This window comes from Sus scrofa, chromosome 16 (genome assembly GCF_000003025.6).
Source record: "Sus scrofa isolate TJ Tabasco breed Duroc chromosome 16, Sscrofa11.1, whole genome shotgun sequence".
Classification (NCBI taxonomy): domain Eukaryota; kingdom Metazoa; phylum Chordata; class Mammalia; order Artiodactyla; family Suidae; genus Sus; species Sus scrofa.
This window is the reverse complement of record NC_010458.4, coordinates 21,770,066-21,790,012: the sequence shown is the minus strand read 5'-3', so window position 1 is coordinate 21,790,012 and position 19,947 is coordinate 21,770,066. Positions and strand designations below refer to the sequence as shown.

The 19,947-nt window shown below is 42.6% G+C and overlaps 1 long non-coding RNA gene across 1 annotated transcript; it reads right to left on the bottom strand.

Moving 5' to 3' along the window:
• Positions 5,302 to 14,084, bottom strand: LOC106508150. The gene is made up of 4 exons (XR_001304742.2): positions 13,808 to 14,084; positions 11,076 to 11,285; positions 6,226 to 6,411; positions 5,302 to 5,470 (listed from the first exon to the last, which is right to left on the bottom strand). It is a non-coding gene; the product is annotated as an uncharacterized LOC106508150 (long non-coding RNA).

Genomic DNA, 19,947 nt, shown 5'->3' with positions numbered 1-19,947 from the left:
CCTGGAACAACTTGGACAATTCGTGGGAACTAACCAGCTCTCCCAGCCCTTCCTGTGCCCAGCATGGTGCAGACCTCTGCAGCCACCAACCTGTTTCCATTCACGGAGGCCCTATCCTGGGAGAGTTTATGCTGCCTTTTTTAGTAATCCTGGGAGAGCAAGGATGGAACTTTGTGCCACCGAGAGTGGACAAAATTGAGGGTGATAATGAAGCCAAACTCTTGCTGGGGCTCCTAGAGCTGCGCTGTCTGATGGAATGCCAACAATATTGTGCAGAGGTGAAATTCCTGGGCCCTAAAGCCCTGGAGCCTGGGTTGACTCTTGCCTCTGCTACTTGCCATCTTCTGCGTACCCTTGAGCAAATTACTTAACTTCTTTATTTTATTTTATGTTTTTGCATTTTTCAGGGCCGCACCTGAGGCATATGGAAATTCCCGGGCTAGGAATTCAATTGGAGCTGTACCCACCGGCCTATACACCACAGCCACAGCACCGCCAGATCTGAGCCACACCTGCAACCTACACCACAGCTCACAGCAAGGCCGGATCCTTAACCCACTGAGTGAGGCCCGGGATCCAACCTGAGTCCTCATGGATACTAGCCGGGTTCATTACTGCTGAGCCACAACAGGAACTCCACTTAACTTCTTTAAACTTCAGCTTCTTCAATGTAGAACAGAGATGATTACAAAGTTAGCTTCATGGGTTTGTAAAAAGCCGCTCTCCAACTCTTTGGTCTTCTGACTCCTTTACACTCTTAAAGATTCATGAGGCCCTCGCCACCCCAAGTAATTTTTGAGTTTTGTGGGTTAAATTTATCTATAGATACTATATTAGAAATTAAAAATGAGAACATTAAAATATTAATTTCCCTAAATATAACAACATAAAATGTTCCATATTAATATAACATATCTTTGTGAAAATTAGCATGTTTTCCCAAACAAAAAGCAAGCAGTAAAAAGTGTGACATGTTTCCTCCATTCATGAGGCTCTTTTGTGTCTGACTTACTAGAGGACAGCTAGGGGCCCATCTCTGCTTCTACATTCCATCTGCTCCAATATGTTGTTTTTACTCAAGTATATGATGAAAAATCTGGCCTTAGGTAATTGGAATTAATTGGAAAAGAGAAGAGTATTTTCATTGTCTTTTCAGATAATTGTGGGTATTTTCTTTGATGTTAGGTTCCAAGCCTGTTCCCAATCCCCTTTTCCCTAGCCACTTTCCAGCCAGGGATGGTCATGTGACACAGTTCTGGCTTTAAAAAGAAGCCTGAATTGAACCCTGAAGAGCTAATTTTCCAGTTATCCTGTGTCCCTTCCTCCTGCTTCCTGACTGGGATGTGGGCTTGATGCATGAAGCTGCAGCAGCCATTTTGAGGCTATGAAGCAAAGGCTCAAAGAATTGCTAGTAGCAGAGGCTTTCCAGAATTTTTTGTTACGACAAGGAAACTAAATACCTTTTGTCTTACTCACAATAAATGTGTATCATCATACATATAGAACATTTTTGGGCATGTGTATGCATGTGGGGGAGAGGTAAGTCAAAACATAGAAAAGCAAATACAAGGCTAGTTAAAAAATCATGTAGGAGTTCCCATCCTGGCTCAGTAGTAACAATGTGACTAGCATCCAAGAGGAAGTGGGTTCAATCCCTGGCCTCAATTAGTGGGTTAAGGATCTGGTGTTGCTGTGAGCTGTGGTGTTGGTTGCAGACATGGCTCGGATCCCGCGTTGCTGTGACTATGGTGTAGGCCGGCAGCTGCAGCTCTGATTCAACCCCTAGCCTGGGAACTTCCATATGCTGAAGGTGCAGGCCCCTCTGCACGCCCCCAAAAAACATTAAACGTGTAATCATGTACATTCATAGCTCTGTGTATGTTTTGATATATGTTAGAACAAATGATTACATATTTTGAAGGTAATAAAATTGTCCGTTTAATTTGCTTTAAACTTTATTGGCATAATGTTGCTTATATATTTAAAAATTAATACTTGCAGCTGTGCCTCATTTACAAGATTTTAATATTGTATATATTTTTTCTATGCCAGAAGTTGATTTTTACTTACCTTAAAAAAAATCTTTGATTTTGTTGACACTTTATTGTTTATTTTATTTATTATTATTATTATTATTTTTGGTCTTTATAGGGCCACATCCATGGGATATGGAGGTTCCCAGGCTAGGGGTCCAATCGGAGCCACAGCTGCTGGCCTACACCACAGCCACAGCAACGCAGGATCCGAGCCGAGTCTGCAACCTACACCACAGCTCACGGCAACGTCCAGATCCTTAACCCACTGAGCAAGGGCAGGGATCGAACCCTCAACCTCATGGTTCCTAGTTGGATTCATTTCCGCTGCACCACAATGGGAACTCCTGTTGTTTATTTTCTAATTTGTCAAATCCTTATTTATTTTTGTCATTTCCTTCTACTTTATTTGGGGTACTTTCTCATTTTCTAACTCTTCGAGGTGAATGCTCAATATTAATTTACGGCTTTTATTCTTTTTGAACGCAATAAATCCTGGCCAAAATATGAATGTTGGCCTATGTTGGTGTGCAATCCCATTGTGTGCCCGGCCCCTTGTTCTTAAGGAGGTGGATTAAAGTTCTCATCTTTTGTGTAGGTGGAAGGGGGGCTGAGCAGAGGTCAAACGACAGGTAAAGGAAGTGGTCCCCAGCAGGTTAACTCCGCCCAGAAAGCTCCCGGCAGATAATCACCAGCAGGTGGCGCCAAACCTCAACAGGGACTGGATGAATTTAGAACTGGCTCCTGCAAGGGGATCCAGAACTCCTTGTCTCTGTTCCTCTTTTCAGACTTCTCCTTCTCTCCTTTCTCCTCCTTTTATTTTCTTTGTCTTCCTTTTTTCCTTTTTTTATGCTGTTCGTTTTCGTTACATTACTCCACTTCCCTCCATGGACTTGAAAATCTTCCTTATATTTTAAATATTTCACTGGCCACGGTAAAATTTTTATCATGCATGCTTCAGTAGCTACTTGGTATTTCTTTGCTTTCTTTCCCTAAAATATAAAGACTTAAAATACTTCCTCCTATTTTCCATGTTATTGCTCCTTAGTGTAATAATTTAACTTGCTTTTGACTTTTCCAAATTAGCCTTCATTATGGCTATTTTAAGTCAATGCTTATTTATTTCTCTGTTCACCATTTCTTTGTAACTTCTTTAGGGCTTCAATTCTGGCATCTTTCTAAAACACATCAAATTAGCAGTTTTTCCAGCAATGGATGTCAGTGAAAAAAATCTTAGCCTTATTTTTGAAAATACCTTTATTTTGGGGGGATCAAAATAGCAGAGGAGTAGGACCTGGAGCTCCAGTTCTCTCACAAGCACATCAGAAAAACCTTTATTTCACCCTCATTCTGGAACAATAGTTTAGCTGGATATAAGAGAAAATCTTCTATTGTGGTTAGTGATAATTCTGAAGTCAACCTAATTGTCATGTCTTTTGAGGGTATTTCTCTTTTCAGTAGCTCTTAAGAGTTCCTTTTTTTGTTTAAAATTCTGACTCCAATGTATGTAGCTGTGTGTCTTTTTTGTTTGTTTTCTTTTCTTTTATGCCACATGGGACTCAATGGCCTTCTTAAATTCTGGAAAATTTCCAGCCATTATTTCCTTGCATTTCTTCTAATCCACTTCCCTCCATTCTCTTCTGGACTTTATATTTGATTTAGATTTAAAATTCCAAATATATCAGGCAACAACCCCTCCTCTCTCCCACCCTCATGTCTCTTAAACCACCTTTGATATTTTCCGTGTTCTCGTCTTTCTATGTTTCATTCCAGATGATTTTCTCAAATCAGTCTACCAGCTCACTAGTTCTTTTAAATTGTATCTAGTCTTCTATTTCATTTGATTTAAAATTTTTTTGATGATTATACTTTTCAGTTGTAGAAGTTCTATTTGATTATTCTTCAAATTGTTCAGAGTCCTAATTAACTTTCACTGTATTTTCTTTTATCTCCCAATTTAGACATACTTGTTTTTGTCTTTCAGATTATTTATTATTTCTATTTCTTGGGATGACTCTTCTTCCATGTGCTGTATCAGCTAATGCTATTCCTGGTACTTTTTTACCACATAGTTGGTAATTCTTTACTGTGAGCTTTAACTTTTCTTCTGGTGAGGGTCCATGTAGCTGAATTGTGGACCATTCCCTGCAAAGCAGTCTTGTATTTATTTCTCTCCAGGTTCCTGGGGTCTCCACTGATCATGGAGCAGTGATTATGTCAATTTCTTGCTTGAGATTCTTATAATATGTAGATAGCTTGAATTCATACCTCATACCCAAATTGGATGTGAGACTTTTCTGAGGATAATACTTTTTCCCACCCAGAGCCCCAAAAAGACAGATCTCACTTCCCTGTTGATTCTCCAGACAGTAGACAGAGTTCTTTTTGCTCTACATTCAAATCCTAGAAGGATTTTCAAAGACCCAGTTTTTTCATTTTAACTGTTTTTTCTTTTCAGGGCTGCACATGGAAGATCCCAGACTAGGGCTGGGTTGAAGCTGCAGCTGCTGGCTTGTAACACAGCCCCAGCAACACGAGATCCGAGCTGTGTCTGCGACCTACACAGCTCATGGCAACACCAGATCCTTAACTCACTGAGTGAAGCCAGGGATCACACCCATGTCCTCGTGGATGCTAGTCGGGTTTGTTACTCCTGAGCCATCATGGGAACTCCTACATCTGCGAATCTTAAACTCCTAATTTATCCTTCCCCCTCCCCTTTCTCCTTTGGTAACCATAAGTTTGTTTTCTAGGTGTGTGTGAATCTATTTCTGTTTTAAAAATAAGTTTATTTGTATCATTTTTTTTTTTTAGATTCCACATATAAATTGTATCATATGATATTTGTCTTTGTCTGACCTAACTTCACTTAGGATGATAATCTCTAGGTCCATCCATGTTGCTGAAAATGACTTTTTTTTTTTTTTTTTTTGTCTTTTTGCCTTTTCTAGGGCTGCACCTGTGGCATATGGAGGTTCCCAGGCTAGGGGTCGAATCGGAGCTGTAGCCGCCAGCCTGCACCAGAGCCACAGCAACTCAGGATCTGTGCAGCATCTGCAACCTATACCACAGCTCATGGCAACACCGGATCTTTAACCCACTGAGCAAGGCCAGGGATCTAACCCACAACCTCATGGTTCCTAGTTGGATTTGTTAACCACTGAGCCACGACGGGAACCCCCAAATGACATTATTTTATTATTTTAAATGGCTGAGTAATAGTCCATTGTTCATACATGCACATGAAAAGATGTACAACGTTGCTATTTATTAGAAAAATGCAAATCAAAACTATCACATTACACCAGTCAGAATGGCAGTCTTCAAAAAGTCTACAAATAGGAGTTTTCTTATGGCTCAGCAGGTTAAGGATCTGGCAATGTCATTGCAGTAGCTCTGGTCCTGGACGTGGGTTTGATCCCTGGAACTTTGACATTCTGTGAGTGCAGCCAAAAAAGAAAAAAGTCTACAAATAATAAATGTTGCAGAGGTGTGGGGAAAAGGAAACCCTCCTAACTGTTGGTGGGAATGTAAATTGGTGCAAGCGTTATGGCGAACAGTATGAAGTTTCCTTAAAAAACTAAAAATAGAGAAATAGAGTCATCATATGATCCAGCAATCACACTCCTGGGCATATATCCGGAGAAAATTCTAATTTGAAATGATGCGTGCATCCCAATGTTATAGTAGCACTACTCACAAATGCCAAGACATGGAAGCAACCTACATGTCCATCAACAGAGGAATGGATAAAGAAGATGTGATGCATATCTACAACTGAGAGTCCCAACTGTAAGCAGAAGTCTCACTTCCAGCCTGAACCACCCTGCCTCTCAGCCTAATTGACTGTGGGGCTCACACCCAGGCCAGGTTCTTTCCTGGTTCCTCTTGTGTCAGCTGGAGCTTACATTTCTGGTTTTGAATTTCTTTTTTGTTTCTGGCACCTGGGAACTGTCTTGGCTTTCTTTCAGGCTATGGATTTTAAAGATGTAATATATTTATCCAGCATTTACATGCGTTTGTGGTGGGGGGGTAGCGGAGTCTTTGTTAAGTCAGGCTGCCGTAGTTGAGCACGGGAACCCTTTCGTACTCATGTTTCAGTCATACATGTCTCACTTAAATTCATCTGGACAACCTCCACTGGCCTCAGATCCCAAGTAACTTGGACAAGCCAAGAACATAAAGTTTCTACCTGAGTTTCCTTTTCCGTTTCATTTGCATCATTTCTCAGAAAGAGTTGTGGAAGGAGGGAGCTGGGAGAGACCTTGCCATCTTCTGGTCTCATAAGTTACTTAATCAGATGAGGAAGCAGGGCCACGCTGGGACTCTGGATTCTGGATTTTGGAGTCTCCATCGGGAGCATGTTCACATTTACTCTCTGGAATCAAGTGTAGAAAGAGAAACACCAGACTTAGAATCAGACAGCTGAAATTTGCAGCCCAGGTTTGCTACTTACCAGCTGTTTGATCCTGGACAAGTCACTTAGCCCTTTTGAGACCCAGTGTGTTATCTGTAAGATGGAGCTGAGTGCGTAGGGTTTTCTATTCAGCAGGTATGAAAGTTCCTGGTATGTTGTAGACATTAAATAACTGGTTTCCTTCTTCCTTATGGTGAAGAACCCTCGTGTCCCCTCTTAAAACCTCTCTTTACAGCCATTCATTCTCACAGAATCTGCCTGGAAAAAGCTCACAAAATACCTGGACATCTACCAAACTGGAAGGTGTAAAATGGGAAACAGGAGGTTATGTTCCTATTTCTTTTTTTCTTACTAAATATCAAAACTTTGTTCCCAAAGTCTCAGGTAAATCTGCCTTAAAGTATTCCGTGTCATGCAACACTTGGAAAATGATAGTTTGTACAGCTCAGGGTTGTGGGGGGCGGGGAGGTTGGTGAATGGAAGAAGGTGGAACTGATGCAATGGCTCACGTCCAGAGGCACCCAGGCTTAAGGAACTCCACCTGCCCAGGAGGTGTGATGGGATCAAGGTATCAGCAAAACCATTAGTGATATAGCGAGATAGTTCTGAACATAATAAGTGCTGGAGTCACACAGTCCCGTATTTATTTTTTGGTTTTTCTTTCAGGGTCACACCTGCAGCATATGGAAGTTCCCTGGCTAGGAGTCAAATCGGAGCTTCAGCTGCCCACCTACACCACAGCTCATGGCAATGCCGGATCCTTAACCTACTGAGGGGGCCAGGGATCGAACCCAAATCCTCTTGGATACTACTCGGGTTCGTTACTCACTGAGCCACAATTGGAACACCAACAGTCCTGTATTTCAATCCTAGCTTTGCTTCTTGCTAACTATAAGACCTTTGGCAACTTTGTAAGCCCTCCGTCCTAATTTTTTCCTCATTAAAATGAGGATAATAAGAAAAGTATCTAGCTTATAATGTCCATTTTACATATAAAAGTGTGCATGTACTATATACATGTAACATCCTTAGCAAGCTACTTGGTCATCAATCCTAAACAGTAGAAGGCATTCTCTTCTTTTAGTCAACAGAAATTTTGCATTAAACGAATTTTCTTTCTTTCTCTTTCTTTCTTCTTTCTTTCTTCTTTCTTTCTCTCTTTCTTTCTTCTTTCTTTCTGTATTTTCTAGGGCTGCACCCAAGGCATATGGAGGTTCCCAGGCTAGGGGTCTAATCGGAGCTACAGCCACTGGCCTATGCCAGAGCCACAGCAAACGGGATCCCAGCCGCGTCTGTGACCTACACCACAGCTCAGGGCAATGCTGGATCATTAACCCACTGAGCAAGGCCAGGATCGAACCCCAACCTCATGGTTCCTAGTCGGATTCGTTAACCACTGCGCCACGACAGGAACTCCCGTGAATTTTCTTTATTGAAGAACATCTTTAAGATTAATAATAACTTCTAGCCCAAACTTTAGACCCCTTTTTTATTATAAAGATTTTCCCCCATTTTTCTTATAATTTGAAGCCTCTGTGACCTGCATTTTTTGTGCATCTACTTTTGTTGTTTAAACACAATGCTGAAGGGTTTCTGCCAAAGACACAAAAGTCCCTCTGATGAGCAGAAACCCATAGTTCTTCAGATCAGTGTCTCTGTATTCAACACAATATATTAGAGGGGTTTATATGCCCCAGAAGTTCATAAAGCATTAAAACACAATCATATAGAATAAAACTTAAACAGAAAACATAGGTGATATGAAAAAGCCCTGTATCTTGGATGGGTTTGATGTGTATTGGATAAAACCTTTGACTTGAGTAAAACTTTGGGTTGAAGAAGTGCCCTCAGCGCCGGCAATCGAGTCACTGATAACCACAATTTGCTGATGGAGCTGCAGCTGGACCCCTTGTGGATAATTGACAGTTGGCCATGCCTGGAGCATCCATCCTTTAACTGCGAGGCAGCCAGTCCTCCCAGGGGCCCCGTGATACAGTGCAGGCAACAGCAGGATGAGAGCAGCAATGTCAGGAAGGGAAGGATCACCTTACCACTGGAAACCACAGGAATCCCGGGCAGGCAGAGAGTAATCAGGAAAATTGCTTTTTGGCCAAGGGACATGGGTCAGCTCTCTTGGCCTCGAAAAGAGCATTCTGCAGTCTGTGGTTATGGGATGGCTGGTTCACCATGAGTTCGAAGTATGGTTCTTTGCTTTACTATAATCATCAGTTCATGTCTAGTGCTTCATGGAGGTGAAGACGAACTGGAAAATTTAGTTTCCTCACCTAAGAGCCTAAAATTGGCGGACTCTGTCAACGTAAAATTTCTGACACTGTTAGATTTTACATACAGCACAACACTTAAAAGTGAAAAGTCTCGGGAGTGAGGAAGCACAGGCTACAGGCCCTCCCAATTGCTCTAACAAAACAACAGAAAGAATCTATGCGAAAGATGCTTTGTGAAACTCCAAATGCTGCCTTCTCTTTCAGAGAGTCACCAAGATGGGACCACGTTAAAGGGTCTGGGAAATCTTGCCGTAAAAATGTGGGGTAGCATTGTTTAACCCCGAGTTTCAAACACAGAGTTGAGCTTGGTACCTTTCCTCCCCCAAGCCCCTCACATGATCTGAAGTTCTTTGCATCTTTGGTTGAAAGCAGTGGAGACCAACTCGAGCTAAAAAGAGCGAAAGTTCATTTTCCGGAGGAATATTGGGAGCCTGTAGAATTTTCAGGAAGGCTAGAGAACCACGTTGTTCCTAATGTGGTTGACCTGAGAGCGGATGTGCCTTAACCTCACGACTTAAAACTGGATCACTGTAAGGACTGGTGGTGGCCCTAGATATCAGTCAGGGGGACCTTGTGACTTCACAGAGAAAGAAGCAGAAACCGACAGAGGGAGTTAGCTTTTCCCAAGGCACCCGGCCAGGCATGGGAGTGTCGGATTAACTACAATTTCCACTCCCGACCTACCCTTTTTTTACTATGATCTTTTCTTTGAGAGGGTAGAAGGTATTTCTTTAAAGCAAAGCACCCCCATTACTCCTGAAGAGGAAGTGCCTACACCCTGACTGGTTGCTTGGCCAGCATGCAGGACTCTTCACCCAACATATTTCCACTCCCATCTAACTCAATGGGAGAGCTTATAATTGCAAAGTAAGGAAACATATGTTTTAATTTGTGGCCCACTTACTTCCAAAAAAGGAATGGTTTTGAAATGATTTTGGTACAGCTCTTCCCTTTGAAAGCAATTCTAGTGGTCTTTCCTTTGAAAGATTATAGTCTCTTATGGTTCTGATTCATCTGAGGTTAGATATTCAATAGTTCTTGTTTCTCTCCCTAACGTCCCTCCCTACTACTCCTAATCTGGAGAAAAGCTACTCATCTCCAAGACTCACCATCTCTATGAAACCCATATATTCCCCTGCTCTCTTACTCTCCTCACCCAGAAGTGCCAGATAAAATACTGGACTTCCAGGAGTTCCCATCGTGGCTCAGTGGTTAACAAATTTGACTAGGAACCATGAGGTTGTGGGTTCGATCCCTGGCCTTGCTCAGTGGGTTAAGGATCTGGCATTGCCGTGAGCTGTGGTGTAGGTCGCAGACTCGGCTCGGATCCCGTGTTGCTGTGGCTCTGGCGTAGGCTGGCAGCTACAGCTCCAATTCGACCCCTAGCCTGGGAACCTCCATATGCCGTGGGAGTGGCCCAAGAAATAGCAACAACAACAACAACAAAAAAGACAAAAAAAAAAAAAAAAAAAGAATGCGGCATTGCTGTGAGCTGTGGTGCGGGTTGCAGATGCAGCTCAGATCTGGCATTGCTGTGGCTGTGGTGTAGGCTGCAGTTCTGACTTGATCCCTAGCCTGGGGACTTCCATATGTCGCACCTGTAGCACTAAAAAGCAACAAAAAGAGAGAGAGAGGGAGAAAAGAAGGAAGGAAGGAAGAAGGAAGGAGGAAGGAAAGAAAGAAGGAAAGACTCTCAAACAATAGATAGCTAATATAGGAAGTAATCTAGGAAGGAGAATGTTAGAGCAACACATCAAATAAATCCTATTTTTCAGTCCATTCTGGCATTTGACAGCCTTTGATTTAAAACCCTAAGTTCCCATTGTAACTCAACATATTAAAGACTGGATGTTGTTTCTATGAGGATCCAGAGTCTATCTTTGGCGTCTCCTCCAGTGGGTTAAGGATCCAGCCGTATAGGTTGCAGAGGCAGCTCAGATGCAGCATTTCTGTGGCTGTGGTGCAGGCCTCAGTGGCAGCTCTGATTTAACTCCTGGACCAAGAACTTCCATATGCTGCATGTTCAACCATAAAAAAAAAAAAAAAAAAAAAAAAAATCCCAAGTCTACCCCTTAATGCTTATATATCTTGGACACGTTAGGTGTTATCCTCAAGATTCAAGTTCCTTGTCTGTGAAATGGGAAGATGTATTTTTCTTGCATCATGAGGCAGAGATTGCTCCTCTCTAGGCCAGAGAGGGAAGGATCCAAGTTGGGGGCCCAGGGCAGTTTTCAGGGGGCTTCCACCTGGCGTTACCTCATCTGCCTTTAGCCTATCCCCCTCATCTGTATGGTGGGAGGTGGGAGCAGAATGATCCTGAAAGAGTAAAACTGAACCTACCTTTTGAAGCTTCCTTGATTTTCCTTTTACCTCTTTTAGGAGAAAATCCTCATGGGTTACATATTTTTCTTCCTCCTCTCTCTACCCCACTTTCTCTTCCTCTGACATTTGCTTTTCTTTTTACTCTTTTCTTTTCTGAGCAGTGACAGGCCTCAAGTTCCAGAGTCTCATTTCTGGCACCGAGCAATGTTTATTTCTTCTTTTTCCTGCCTGTGTGAGAAAGGAAAGGCCAGATGGCTGGCGTTTGTCTGTCCCTCTCATCTCGGGGAGCCCTCTCTCTGCATGCAGCTTTGTCTTCAGGGTGCCTCCCCTACCTCCCAAAGTGTTTCAAGCAGAAGGTCAAGTTCTCTTGGTGACTTGGAATGATTATTATGGACCATGGCTATGGGGAGAACTGGGACTTTGAAATCTTGACCAAAAAGGAATTTAATATTTCCTTGGTTAACGAAGAGGTGATTTAATCAAAGACCTTTAACTCCCTTCCTAAAGGACAAGTGTTTCAACCAAGAGGAAGTGGTCGCAGGTAATGCAACACCTTGGCTCAAAAAGACAGACTCGGTCAGGACACCATCAGCATCACTCAGAAGTAACCCAAGTTTGTACAGAAACGTCTGCGAGTTCCCATCATGACTCAGTCAATGAATCTAACTAGTATCCATGAGGACGCAGGTTTGATCCCTGGCCTTGCTCAGTGGGTTAAGGATCCAGTGTTGCCGTGAGCTGTGGTGTAGGTCACAGACACGGCTTGGATCTGGCGTTGCTGTGGCTGTGGTGTAGGCCGGTGTAGATCATTGGACCCCTAGCCTGGTGCAGCCTGAAAAAGACAAAAACAAAACAAAACAAAACAAAACAAAAAACCGTGTTCTCGTTGCTGTATTTACCCTTGACTCTCCCACCAAAGTGGAAATTTCGGTGCAGAGGGAAGTGGTTAAGAGCTGCTGGCTCTCATCACTTTCTTTCTGTCCAAATCCCCTCTTTGCCTCTCACCATCGGGAAGATCTTAGGAAAGATGCTTAATTAAATCTAGAAGACTAGAACAATAATAGTGCCTAACACATAGGGTCGTTGTGAGAATTAAATGAAATAATGCACCTAAGTGAGCATGCTTCAGAAACGCTTATTAAATAATAGCTCTCATGATTGTCATTTTTTTTTTTTTTGGCTGTACCTGTGGCATGCAGAAATTCCTGAGCCAAGAATCAAACCCATGCCACAGCAGTCAGATTCTCAACCTGCTGAGCTGCCAGGGAACTACACGATTGTCATTTTGTAGATGAAGAAAATTTAGTAACCAGTGGAGCCAAATTGGACTTCAAATCCCACTTTTTCTTTTTTCTTTCTTTCTTCCTTTCTTTTTTTTGTCTTTTTGCCTTTTCTAGGGCCTCTTCCCGCGGCATATATAGGTTCCCAGGCTAGGGGTCGAATCAGAGCTGTAGCCACTGGCCTACACCACAGTCACAGCAACACCAGATCCTTAACCCACTGAGCAAGGTCAGGGATCGAACCAGCAACCTCATGGTTTCCAGTCGGATTCATTAACCACTGAGCCACGACAAGAACTCCCAAATCCCACTTCTTCCATTTCACCACAGGGTCACTGCTAAAGATGAGAAAAGAAGGTGAAATTTGGGGTCATGATCAACAGGAGCTTTCAAATCAGATCTCCAGTTAGAAGCCTCATGAGCTGATTAGTTAGAATGTAGGTTTGCTGCTAAAACCCAAAATATCAGTGGCTTACATAAGACAAGTTTATACTCTTATAAAAAAAACAGAGCAAACGTAAGCAGTGTAAGTGGTATGGTGGCTCCACTGTGTCAGTGACCCAGACTTTTTTGTTGCTCTGCCTTCCTCAATATGCAGCGGTTTGTCCCATCTCTGGGTACCAGGTCCCCATCAGAGCCAGCAGATGAGGAGAATGGAGAGCATGAGCCCTCCTTTCAAAGAAGGGCATGACCCAGATGTGGTCCGTGTCACACCCATGCCCCTCCCACTGGCCACACCCAACTGCAAGAGAGGATGGCAAAAGCATGCTCAGCGGTGATTTGTTCAGCTATTATACTACAGGTAAGAAGAAAGAGTGCTTATTGGGAGCTTAGGTGAAATCGTTTTTCTCAATCAGCTTAGTATTTGTCCTGTTTCCAAGCTGTATTGATAATCCATTCTACTCTCATTCTAGAAATGATATGGCTCAGATTAGTTAAAACTGGGATAAATGGTTCTGTTTATCTCGCTATGAAACATCCTAGATTGCAAAGACCCTGTGAGTCCCTTTTACCACTTTTTCACTGCCTTCTATTTCCTGTTTCACTGCCTGGTGGTCTATCAGTTGGAACCTTCCCCTCTCCTATGCCTGCCTGGCCCTTTCCCTCCACCAACCACTTATACACTTGATATTTGCCCTTTCTTTCTTTCTCTTTTCTCTCTTTTTTTTTTTTTTTTTTTGGTCTTTTTAGGCCGTACCCATGGCATGTGGAGGTTCCGAGGTTAGGAGTCCAATTGGAGCTGGTCAATGCCACAGCCACAGCAATGCTGGATCCAAGTTGAGTCTGTGACCTACACCACAGCTCACAGCAACCCGCTAAGAAAGGCCAGGGATCTCACTCAGGGATCGAATCCGAATCCTCATGGATGCTAGTAGGCTTCGTGACCGCTGAGCCACGACAGGAACCCCATTTTCTAGGTAGAATTACATTAATGTAAAAGGAAACTGGTTTGAGTGAAGTCTCATTTACCACAACTTCAGTGATAAGTCCATGTTGTCTCTTTAATGGTGTTGCTTGCTTGCTGCCTGGTTCCCAGTCGTGTTAGAATACAAGAGATCGCTTAGGAAGGAGGCATCCCTGTATCAGAAGAAAAAAGGAGGAGAACAAAAGACCGGTGATGAGGGAGAATTAAGCAATCAGAAAACTGCAGTCTTCTAGGGAATTTTGCCAAGAAAACAAAAATAAAACCTAGTACTTCAGGATAAAAAGGAGTTCCCTGGTGGCCTCATGGGTTAAGGATCAGCATTGTCACTGCTGTGGTTTGAGTTATTGCTGTGGTTCCATCCCTGGCCCAGGAGCTTCCTCATGCTCTGAGGATGGCAGTCCAAAAAAAAAAAAAAAAAAAAAAAAAAGAAAAGAAAAAAAAGAAAGAAAAAGGTGAAGCAGATAAGAAATATAGCAGAAGCAAGTATGGAAGAGGCCAACAAGAAAGCAGGGATCAGAAGCAGCTTTCTTAAATTAAAAAAAAAAAAAATTATAGTTCCTGACGGTGGATGTCTGGCGCGCCTATTGCTACCACATTTTGTTCTGATTTAAAGCATCATTTCGGGGTGGGGAAGAGCCTCCAGTTTGTTAAGACTGTGGTTAATTAAAGTTGGGGACACAGGATCTGGAGTTAGTATGCGGTCTGTCTTCCTGCAAAACTGAAAAGAAGGCCATTAGGATGCTGGTCACCCAGGACGTTGGCGCGCAGTAAAGGGGAGTTGAATGCTGGTCTTCACGCAGACCATTCTAATGGCTAGTCCTCTTTGTAATGCTGATTTACATGTTAGAAGATCTAAAAGGCAGGAAGCATAGCAATGGGCTTTGAATTTTCTTCCTTAGAGTTTGTTTCCAATTAATCTTTCTGAAACAAGCATCGCAATCCCACCACAAACTGTTTTGAAGCTTTCAAGAGCAGGTTCTGCTGCTTCGGACAAGATGCTAACATGCTAAAAAGGAAGAAAATAACTTAGTGTTTGGTTGGCTTTCCCTCCGTCCCCCCAATACGAAAACAACTGCTCCATCTTAATGAAAGAGCAGTACAACATTTTTATTGAAAGTAGACTTTTGGCGGCTTTCTTGGAATCACAGGACTGGAGAGGATTGCCCAGATTGTTTAGAAATGAGGAAACTGAGGCCCAGAGAGGCCAAGCCTTTCTCAGAAGTTTGCTCAGCAAATGAGTGGTAGAGCGGGGACTAAAACGCTCTCCCTGCCTTTTTACCACACCCCACTGCCACTTCTTACAGAATTTATCTGTAATGAAGAAAATGAGGAGCCTCCTAAGCCCGATTCATTTTTTAAAAAATTTTACAAAGCAAACCTACGTTTTCCTTACAGAGAGGGGAAAGGTTTTGTATTCAAAGAAAAACAATGCAGGGGTTCCCTTGTGGGGGTCATCAGGTTAAGGATTGGTGTTGTCACTGCAGCCGTCCTCTGGTGTGGCCTGGGTTTGATCCTTAGCCCAGGAACTCCCATGTGCTGCAGGCACAGAAGAAAGAAAGGAAGGAAGAAAGAAAGAAAGGTAGAAAGATGAAAGAAAGAGAGAGAGAGAGAGAGAGAAAGAAAAGGAAGGAAGGAAAGGAAGGAAGGAAGAAAGAAAGAGAGAGAGAAAGAGAGAGAAAGAAAAGGAAGGAAGGAAGGAAAGAAAGAAAGAAAGAAAGAGAAAGAAAGAAAGAAAGAAAGAAAGAAAGAAAGAAAGAAAGAAAGAAAGAAAGAAAGAAAGAAAGAAAAAGAAAAGAAGAGAGAGAGAAAGAAAAAGAAAAGAAGAGAGAGAGAAAGAAAAAGAAAAGAAGAGAGAGAGAAAGAAAAGGAAGGAAGGAAGAAAGAAAGGGAAAGAAAGAAAAACCATGCACATTTGATCTAAAGTCAAGGTGGTTGGGTACAAAAGGCAGTGAGGGGCTGCTGTTTTCTGTCCCCAAAGAATCGTTTCTACCTCTCCTGCCTCTGGCTCCCAAACTCTCCTATTATTATTTCCTGAGGCAGAGATATCTGATAGACAATGGTTTCTCCATCACACTGTGGTTAAAAAGCAAATAAAATATGAGAAGGAAACCTCGTGCTGTGACCAACTATTAATATTCACCAGCAGTGGCTTGCATCGTTCTTGGGGTCATGGACATATTTAAAAATCTGATGAGATCTCTGGCTCTTTTCCATAAAAAAAATGCACATGAAATGGTAACATCTTAGGGTCTTCACTGCCCTCTGAAGCCCATCTTTGGAAATAGGAGAAGGACTCCTGTCTTTAAGGAAATTGGCTTTTTCTTAGCTGGTTGGTCTTAACTAGCAGAGTCGAATACACATGGGACTAAGTTTCCATGGGAGAGAAAAAGAGCTCAAAAGTTGCGCCCTGAAGGGGTGAGCAGCCAAGATAGAGAGTCCTGGGCAAGCCTGAGAGAGCGGGACAAAGGCGAAAAATGAACAAGAACTTTCTCAGGGGAGTTTGGAGAGAAGCCAAAGATAAACTCCTCGACATCATCCCCCTGTCTAGTATTGGCCATAATTATGATTTCCAGGCTTATTTCACTTACTTAGCTGGCCTCTGTAGTTATTCCAAAGCCACACATCTTCCTGGAACCATTCCCTAAGACACACAGACTCGAAAAGGCAGCCTGTGCTCGTGAATAAGATGTTGAGCTGAGAGTAGAGTCCTGCTTTTCTGGCATCTCGCCATCCTATGCTGCTCACGGGTCTTTTGGACCCCAAAGGGGTGAGAATTTCCTGCAATAAGCGACAGGGAGATGATACATCACCAAAACCTAGACACGATCTTGGCAAGCATGCTAGGTAGTGATTTATTGATAAACATCAAAAGAAGTTGTGAATTCCAAGAAAGAAAGTGAATTAGAGTAACTCCAGTGGGTCTTTTTTTTTTTTTTTTTTTTTTTTTTTTTTAATAGAAAGTGATTCATAATGCTTAGCAGGACATGGTTGAAAAATGCATCCAGGCTCCTGTGAACAGTGGGAAGCCACAGAGAAGCACCTGGTCTCCCTAGACACATAGGTGCCCCGGAGTCCCTAGCAGTTCCAAAGAAGTGAGACAGAGACGGCGCTTGGGTGCTGAGCAGCTATTCCAAAAGTGTGAAAAGTAGCAGTATGTGCTGGGGTGTTTCTCGGAACTTCCCTGCCTCCCTTCTCACAGACTGGGAGTTCTTGGAGTAAGAAAGGGAGAATGGGGGAGTCCCAGTTAAAAAATAACTAGGATGTAGAGTTGGATAGTGGGAAGCCAGGCGATCGGCTGCATCTAGTCAGAACTGCTGAAGAGAATTTCTGCACAATGTTCTAGGATGGGTCCCACCTGATGAGTAGCCAATAGACCCAGTGGCTCTTAGCACCTGAAATACAGCTAGTGCCACTGAGGAAGTGACTTTTACATTTCATTTAATTACTGCATTTAATTTAAATAACGATACCTAGATAGGGGCTACCATATTGGACAACATAGATGTGGACCTAGCATAGGAACAAGTCAACATTGGCCCACAGTCTTGAGCAGCTTCCACTGGAGTTTAAAATCTGCTTTTATCCATTTCTCCATCCATTCATTTGTCAGACAGGTCTGGACCTACAGAGGTTCCAGTAGCCTGTAGCCACTGGGACTTCTAGAATGGAGTCAGGCAGCTCATCTCCAGCTCACCTGATATCCCCCTCTGCAGACCGAGGGAGTCTCTTTTGCCCAATCTTTTTTTTTTTTTTTTGGTCTTTTTGCCTTTTCTAGGGCCACTCCCTTGGCATATGGAGGTTCCCAGGCTAGGGGTCGAATCGGAGCTGTAGCCACTGGCCTATGCCAGAGCCACAGCAACGCAGGATCCGAGCCACATCTGTGACCCACACCAGAGCTCATGGCAGCACCGGATCCTTAACCCACTGAGCAGGACCAGGGATTGAACCCGAAACATCATGGTTCCTAGTTGGATTCATTAACCACTGCGCCATGAAGGGAACTCCTTTTTTGTCCAATCTTGATCAGGATGCTGATGACCATTTACCTCCATCTATTCCTCTGTGAACCTGTTAACCTCAGTTCTCCATTTCGTGTAAAGCTGCCAGTCTTTCTTCTTACCACTTAGCATTAAATTATTGACATTTCTCTCTACTTCTACATATAAAATGGGCATTTTGGGTGTTCTCCAAGAGCACGGGAAGGCTAAATTGAAACCTACATATCACTAGGAGGTTTATAGTGAAAGGAACAAAATGTTTAAGTTGGAAATGATATTAGAGTTGATGAAGTTCAATGTCCTCATTTAAAAGGAAGGAAATGACGTCAAACTTCATCAACTCTAGCATCATGAAATCATAAAACCAATGATTTGAGTTAAAAAAGATGCCATTTAGGCATCTCTCTCTCTCTCCTTTTTTTTTTTTTTTTTTTTTTTTGCTTTTTAGAGCCACACCCACTGCATATGGAGGTTCCCAGGCTAGTAGTCGAATTGGAGCTATGGCTGCTGGCCTATACCACAGCCACAGCTATGTTGGATCTGAGCCACATCTGCAACCTACACCACAGCTCACAGCAACGACAGATCCTTAACCCATTGAACAAGGCCAGGGATCAAACCCGCAATCTCATGTTCCTAATCCAATTCTTTTCTGCTGAGCCACGACAAGAACTCCTAGGCATCTACTTATTTGATATTTATGTGCCAGTCAGTGATGTAGCTGCTGGGGAAAAGAGTGAAGAAAAAAAAAAAAAAAAAGAAGGTTATCTGTCCTCACAGAAACAGTTTCCTAATGGGGGTAATTGACAGTAAGTGAGCAACCTAACAAATAGATAATAAAGTGTCAGAGGAAAGTGCTACCGAAATAAAGTAGAATAAGGGTATAAAGTCAAAGGTGGGGTTATTTTAGGTAGAATGGCCTGGATGATCCTCTCTGAAGGGTGGTGTTTGAGTTGAGACATGGATAAAGTTAGGAACTAAGCCAAGTGACTCTCTGGGGGAATATGAGGGGCAAAGGAAGTAGCCAAGGTCTGAGGCTGGAGTGTGTTTCACTGGTCTGAAAACAAACAAGGAGGTGTGTGAGTTTATTTCTGGGCTTTCTGTTCTGTTCCATTGATCTCTATGTCTGTTTTTGTACCAATACCATACTATTTTGATTACTATAACTTTGCAGTATTGTTTGAGGTCTGAGAGAGTTATGACTCCCACTTCGTTTTTTTCCTCCAAGGAATGCATGAATGCTTTGTTGATTCTGGGTCTTTTATGGTTCCATATACTTTTTATTTTATTTTATTTTTTTGCTTTTTAGGGTCAAACCCTTGGGATATGGAAGTTCCCAAGCTAGGGTCCAAATCAGAGCTACAGATACTGGCTTATGCCACAGCCACAGCAATGCAGGATACGAGCCTTGTCTGTGACCTACACCACAGCTCATGGCAACACTGGATCCTTAACCGACTGAGTGAGGCCAGGGATCGAACCCAGATCCTCATGGATACTAGTTGAATTCATTTCTGCTGTGCCACAACACGAACTCCAGTTCCATATAAATGTTTGAATTATTTGTTCTAGTTCTGTGAAAAATATTATGGGTAATTTGATAGGGATTGCATTAAATCTGTAAATTGCTTTGGGTAGCATTACTATTTTAACAATATTAATTGTTCCAAACTAAGATCATGGGATATCTTTCCATTTCTTTAAATCCTCAGAGGTCACTCTTGATAGTTGAAAATGTGATGTAAACATGTTCATGTGAAAGATTTCAATTTTTATTTTTTGGCTGAACCCATGGCATTTGGATGTTCCTGGGCCAGGAATCAAATCTGAGCCACTGCTGCAAACTATGCCACAGTTGTGGCAACACTGTATCCTTGACCCACTGTGCCAGGCCAGGGATGGAACCCATGCTGTCACAGAGCCAACACTGGATCTTTAACTTGCTTTGCCACTACAGGACCTCCTAAATTTTTAAGATATTCAAATTAAATGCACACACACAGCACAAGCCAAGGAAAATATATCTGCAGATAATATCCACCACTCTGTGCCCTCTGCATTAGACAATCATTTTCAGGGAGTTTGGATTTTCAGCTAAAGCATAGGAGATAGAGAGAAAATTCTCCATGATACACAAACAAAATCATTAGAGGCTGTGGAATAACAGCCAGTGTAATTTATATGAG